This window comes from Callorhinchus milii, unplaced genomic scaffold (genome assembly GCF_018977255.1).
Source record: "Callorhinchus milii isolate IMCB2004 unplaced genomic scaffold, IMCB_Cmil_1.0 Scaffold19, whole genome shotgun sequence".
Classification (NCBI taxonomy): Eukaryota; Metazoa; Chordata; class Chondrichthyes; order Chimaeriformes; family Callorhinchidae; genus Callorhinchus; species Callorhinchus milii.
Window position 1 is genome coordinate 4,640,300 of NW_024704760.1, and position 7,484 is coordinate 4,647,783.

A 7,484-nucleotide genomic window follows, 5' to 3' on the forward strand; every position below is an offset into this window, starting at 1 on the left:
GGAGCCTCTTGAATGCACATCTTAAAATATTCATCTAAACCTAATTTCTACAAACGGTACTTTCAAATCTATTGCAGATGTGGCAAAAAAATGCATTGAGCGTTAACTTGAACGGAAAGCAATCCAAGGTATAAGTTGAGGAAGGCAGAGTCCCGAGTCCTTTGTAATAGTAATATTCTGAAACTGTTATTTCATGGGTGTTTGGCCATGTATGAAAATATACAGTGAAACATAGGACTACAAATCTCCGATATCCACATCCTGTCCTTAATAGACAACAATATAACATTCCCGATAGATCCCAATAGATCAATCATGCTAACGTTTCGTGTCTAGCATTCAGTTGGATGAACATGGATTCTAGCCGTGCCCTTTGTGTCAGATTGGTAGCATAAAGAGGGTTTTGGGGACCCCAGAGTGTGTGTTGGGGTTACCGTTTGAGTTTAACCAGCTACAAACTGCATAGCTTACCTTTGAGGGCAATGCCTGCCAAGCTTCCTGCTGCTTGTCCAGCTCAGACCACCCTACCCTCTGGAGATAGTGGGTGCTACATTGCAAATCACCTACTAATTTACTGAGGCTTGAAATTAATTCTAAGTACGGCACCAAAGCTTTCTATTTCATAATTTGACGCACTGCCCGTTTATGTTTCCAGCCCGCTTAATCGAGACGACTGTAGATAAAACACTTTAAACTTGGGGATTATTTGTAATTAGATCAATTTGGATGGAGAGGGAGGGAGGGAGGGAGGGAGGGAAATGGAAATTGAAATAGTTAAAACTTAGATGCAAATATTTATTTGAAATATAAATGATATCGTCGTGCAAATTGGATTCTGTTGACTGTGAATTATGTTAAAACTTTGAAGTAAATTTCTAAGTAAATACACCGATTGAACGTAACCCAACTGGCGGTGAAATCGTTAGCTGAGGGGTGGTTTTAATGGAATGAGGGCAATTTCAGCAAACTGGTTCGCTGCTGCTGGAAACGCGCAGGATTTTTTTGATCAATTTGTGCAACGCAACATCATACTGGCAGAAATGCCTTCGGCTCATTGCGGTCCTGTGTTTGTGACAGATGGCGCAATAATAATTAGGGCCTTCACTTTGTGGCTGTTTGCAGGCCGTCAGTCGTGCAAAATGCCTACCGCCTTTGCCCTACAAATAAACCCAGACCCTACACTTGACAGTGTTTACCTTGCCAAGTGCTTTGAGTCATAAAGGGCGATAAAAGTAAAGCGACCGAACACAAAAAAAAATGGAGTTTGACCTAGCTTGCATTCCATTCCCTATAAAAGGGTCACGAAACAGTGTAGTTGCTTTTTTGCAAAGTGACATCAAGGGATTTGGAGTAGGGCAAACCCACGCTTGTTCAAATTGTCACGGTGCGTCATGATTTCTGGGCGTCCCAGAGATAGCGAGAGAAACAGAGAGACAGAGACAAAGAGAGAGAGAGAGAGAGAGAAAAAGGTATCTTGTTTATAGTTCAACAGAAATCCTTGGGACTGGCATTCAGCCAACCTTGCCTTCTGCTTGTTACTTGTCACAGTCAGACAGCACCTTCCTAGGCACATGTTACCATTTTTATCCCAGTTAACTGAGCTCCAGTTGAAAGGATAAATTAGCTGGTGAAGTCGGCAGATGTGTCCCTAATAAGCAAAATCTCCACGGACCTTCCTCTACTATATTCCCTGCATAACATAGCACTTGTGAAACCATCTACCCATGATACCCCTGTTGGTAGCTGCTATATATTGAGCCGGTCGTTTACCCAGCTAAAAATGAAAGCTTCACTTATTGATTTCATATTGATTTGGCTTCCGACGTAACTGTGTTCCTGCTGTGTTAAGAGAGACTTTAACTATTTCCAGTTTACCGAGCGGGGGGAAGAAAGAGAGGGAGAGAGAGAAAAAAGACACGGTACATGAATTATTCTGCTCCGTTTCACATCTAAATGTCTCGATGCTTTAGTATTTTTGATGTTAATTTAGCCCTTAGGGGGACGGATAGCGTGCTTGTTAAACTGTACAGCTTCATACTGAATTGGTTTTGTTCAAAGCCGAGAGATGGTGATACGATTTTCCTTTGCATGGCAGAAGTAGTTTTTATAAAAACACAGTTTCACAATCCCGATATTGTAAAATGCCTGCATAACTCTGTTACCCTGGAAAGGTTTGTGTTTGATAAACACTGTTGATGATATTCACAGTCCAATGGGTTTCACTAACCCCTCTGTCAGGAGGCATGGTTTCTCCAGTGATCTCTTAAACCTATGGGCTGGGGAACGTTCTTCTACTGTGCAATGATACGCACAATTCTACACCCAACCTAACCCACCAACACTATGGGACAATGAAGAGTCACATTGGAGCAGATTGTATACATGCCAGAAAAGCAAGGAATAGCAATAATAATCGCTTTGTTTGACACAGAGGGACAGAGTCAAGTCAAAACACCCGAAGAGCTTCACAGAGCCTTTTTTTAAAAAAATCTAAGTGTAGTGACTGTGTACTTTGATAGGCAAACATAGCAGCTCAATTTGCACCCAGGAGGGTCACACTCACACAAACAGCTGTCAAGTGTGAATGACTAATGTTTGTTTTTGTATCTACGGGGGCGGGGGTTGTGGATGGATGTGGGAGTATTGATGGTCAGGACACCAGGAGAAACTCTTCTTTTCAAATTGGGTCACAAGATCTTTAACGTCCACCTGAACAGCCCAGGGTTTGGGGACACACACACTGCTATTTAAGGCGTCATAAGGACGACAGTATCTCGACAATTCCCCCCACCCCCAATCCTCTTCAGTACTGTACTGGAACGTCAGTCTAGACCTCTCCCTAGTTTATTTTCAGCTAAAGTACTTTCAGCAGCCTCCAGGTACCCACTCAACCTAGTTGAATGGCCAGGTCGGCTTTTCACAGCAAACATCTGCTGACTTAACACTCGGCCTAGACTGCAGGGCATCCCTCACATTTGCCGCGTGAGCCAACTGGCAGCACAGACGTTTAGGCGACCTCCCGTATTGGATGAGTCAACATCTGGAACCTGTTGTTGGCAGCCCACGGTCCCTTGCGTTGCAAACCTCATGCCAATTCAAAGCTTGCAGGCGACCAGCTACGGCCACGTTTTGAGCATCGTTATTGCCGAGTGGCATTTTTTTGCGCCGTTAATTTATCCCGGACGCGGTGGGCTAATTACCGAACAAATCACATTGAACAAATGATCCAGGAGAAAGGCACTTGACGATCGAACGGAAGCCAAACCTCCAATCTTTTCTGTGTGGGTGTGTGTGTGGGTGTGTGTGTGTGTGTGTGCGTGCGCGTGCGCTCGCAGCTCAAATAGCAGAATTCTACACATGTGCTTTCGGTAACAATCGAATCGGGGTTAAATAATGTTTGCGCGCGCACAAAATTTGTTTTATGAAATTACGGGTAAAGCGGCAATCTGTCATGCTGGTGGAATCTGGGTTTTGGCAGCAGCTGTGTTTCGATGGCAGATGGAGCATACGAGGGTTGAACATTATCCCTCTCAACGAGGTTGCTGGCAAAGTATCAACTCGTGGGTTTTAGTGGAGGAACAGCGCCTGATTTGCTTCAATCTCGGAGATGTTCAGTTCCAAACGTGCAGCACTTACAATCGTGTGACGGCAACCACTGGAAGTACAAAACTCACGTCAACCACAGGATTGAAGTCATGTAAACCCCGATTTACAAAACAGCATTCAATCCAGCTCCGGTGCCTTTCATATTGTGGTAATTTATTTAACGTTCTCTCGTTCGTTCTCCAATGCTGTCTTCTTGTACAAGCACTGACTGAGGCCAGGTTTGAGGCTTGATCTAGCCCTCTTCCATAAGCACGTGACAGCCAATTGTGCAGCCCACTTGGGCATTATAGAGGACTCAAGCCTTCAGCTTCTCCCTCTGGTTTTGTATGGAACCAGCAATCCTTTTCGCAGGATCAAGTGGTAGAAGTCAGCAAGCGGGAAATCGGAGGAATAAAACTGTCTACAAGTGCTGTGCGGATCAGGAAGCTTCCTCTCCAGTGAGCTGTGCTGGTAGCGATCACCAGCAGGATATCATGGAATGACAAACTACGTTACACCTTTGATTTAACGCCGGCACACTTTCGATTGAAGCCTCTGGTTTTGAGGAACTTGAACCCAAACCCAACTTCTATAAATAATGCAAGAAGGGTCCTAGAAAGGGAGACTAACCTGGGCCCCTTTCCTGATATGGATTGTGCATGAAAGATGACTTTCATATCCATCCAATGTAGACTGAGTTTCATCATTGCGTCGAGTCTCTTTGTCTCCAGGCCATTAACTTGGTCCTACTTGTTTTGCTCCCCTGCTATTTGAAGAGAATAAATGAGATGCAGTTGTTAAAGTAATTTTCCTTTTTTTGTTGTTTTGGTTTTAAAAAATTCCTAATATTTTGTGTGTGTGTGGGGGGGGGGGGGGGGGGCGTTGCGAGCCGGGGGGGAGATGATTCTCAAATGGACAAGGGAAGCTTATTTTTTACAATTGTGATAAGTATGTGGGTAATAATAAGCGTTCCGAGAGGCCGTCCTGCATGAAGGGCCCTATATAAATGCAAGTTATTGTTTTATTACTGTGTATTAATTCAGAGTCAAATGGCACTGTAATCAGTACCTCCAAAGCGCTTTACAGCTACCAGGAACTACAGAGGATTTTTTTGGGGGTGTGGGCGGGGAGTGGGGGGGGAAGTTTTCTGACAAAGTGATGCACATCGTTCACTGGTGCAAAAGGGAGCATTTCTGCTCTCAGTCGAGGAGTCACTTCCGGAGAGAGAAAAAAAAGGGTTTGAAAGAGAGAATTCTGTTAAGAAATCATTTAATTTTCGTAGTTTATTCTCAAAAGAAAACGGATCTCCTTGTGACATTCTGCTGGAGAAATTCAGCTTGTAACAATTACAACCCCCACAACCCCCACCCAACACCCACTTCCCTGGTACTAGAGAGGAGCCCCTGATTCTTGCGAAGGGTTACACAGTCGCAGCCAACTTGTGCTCTCTGCGTTCAAGCTTTCGAAAGGTTTGAACCTTTGCTCATTAAGGCAAATAGCTACAATAAAACACCGCACTGTCTGGCAAGTGACTTGCAGGCCGGAAATCAATAGCATTAACGGTGGGAAAAGGGGAGAGACTACCTGCTGTCCTCAAGTCACAGTCTTGGCTGTGAACCGTTTCGAAATAGGAGGGCTTTCAACACGGGCCAAGTTTGTGGCATTCATAAATATGCCCAGAATGAGTTAACCTGGGTCACCCTGGGCCTCTCTGTTCCGTTTGCCGTTGGCGATGACACAGCCTCGACCTACACGTGACGGCCAGTTCTGTTTTATCTCACTGACATTGCGAATGAGGTAGTTTGTAACTGAGTTCGCTGCACAAGAGCCAGCTCCATCAGCTCAGCCTGGCTCTTAAATGATTCCTCGTAGCTGCCACATTGTGCAACTAAGTGCCTCGTTAGCCAGAGGTTCTTTGAACCGTCATCCCTCGCTATTCTCGGGCTCTGTGGAGGTGTCCCCAACCCTGCCTGGCTCGTGCCTAACCCTCCCACCAGGAGATGTGAAAGAGGAGCCGGGGGGGTGGGGGTTTGGACGGGGGTGTTGGGGTAGGGAGAGAGGGGTGCAGCTCATCTTTTGAGAAACTAAAATCAAAATTAACACACGGAGCACACGGTTTCTAAAAGGGACACACTTTGAAATGATTCCCAACCGTTCTGCGAACGGATTACTTTTGTTTCGTGATTTTTATTCAGTATTTGGAATTCGAATGATTTTTCAGCCCTTGTGGATTCAACACGGCAGAAAGCAAGCATTAGAATCGAATACTGTAAAACTCGCACAAGTCTGATCTGTGTATAGATCTTATAATCGCCTAAGTCATACATCTTCATATTCAATGCACGCTTGACATAACTCATACTTTGCATAAATCATATTGAGTGTATGGTTCCAACTGATACGACTTATGTAAGGTTTCATTGTAGAAGCAAGCATTGTGAAGGTCTTCCTGCAAAAAAAGATAATTGGAGTAAATAGCTTCAGTAAATCAGGTGTACAGCTCACAGTAAATGCTGGTTTAAAAATAAAGCTCTTCCTCTTGGTAGCTTTAATGAGCTGAACAGGACATAGGAAGAGCCAAAGCTAATAAGAAACACTAAGCCTAGGATTCAACCTTAATTCAATTGACTAATAAGTGTTCAATCACTTAAGATGCTGGAAAGGGTTTCTAGGCAACATTGTGCTAAATTCCCAAGTTACTGTAGGAAGTGAGGTTATTTGATCTGCAAAGGATAATTATAGTGTGTGTTTCTTTTTCATCAAAACCAAATACGATTAGGACTGTAGGACATTTAACCCTCCTGCCTCGCTAAGGGTTCTTTAAAATAAAATAATCTTAAATGCATTTCCGTAGAACGGAAACTAAAAAGAAATATTTAAAACAAAATCAAATCAACGTTCAGTATTCCTCCCTGAGCTAAGTTCACAAAGAAATTTTAAAAAAAGTAATTGGCCTTCCATTAAATATTGTTGCTGATGCAGATTAATCATATCACTTGCCTACGTAACAGTCACTACACTTCAAAAGAGCTCATTGTATATTGAGGCCATCTGACACAATAAGACGCTATTTCAAATGTAATTATTGTGAATAATTTTTCGTATAGGATGTATTTATCAAAATCAATTTGAAATAATGCTGAATGTACCAAGACAATATAACCTCGATGCCCTTCTTAAAACAGTTCCCATTGATATTTCACCAATTGTATAAAATCCAAAGCCCTAACAGATAGGTTTGTCCTGGCTGGACAAGCAGCAGGAAAGTTTGCCGGACAGCGATATCAAAGGCAAGCTATGGGGTTTAGCTGGTTAGACTCCAGCAGTTACCCCAACACACACTCTGGGGGTCCCCAAGCCTTAGCTCTTGCCAACCTGCGGCTAATACTCTGAAGCATGGTGATCAGCTTCTGCATGGGTCAGACGGGCCGACTTAAAATTAACATGAAGAATACAATAGATAGTTAGTTATCAGAAGATTGCGATTGTCTATGTTAATAAGCGTCCACACTCCCCCACTTTTCTCGCCTCCTCCACAAGAGGAATAGTTAGAAAGAAAATTAGAGGAAAATGAAATGCATAAACTTAAAACACAGCAAAAAGGAATAATTATTAATCTTTCTTAATGCAATTTTACATTCACAATATATATATATATTCACAATGTCTAGCAGTGACTGAACCCAACTAAAATCTACCACGTTGCCCTATCTATTTCTTATTGAAAAATGTCTTGGATTGGGCAAAATCTAAATACAATCTTGTGCCAGGAAATCGGAACATAGTTTATTAGAAAACATCTCACAATTTAAGTGAGCGATTTTCTTTCTTTGTTTCCAGGGCTAGAATTTTTAATTGTAGGATAACTGTTTGAAAGATGTGAGTGCAATTGAAAATTG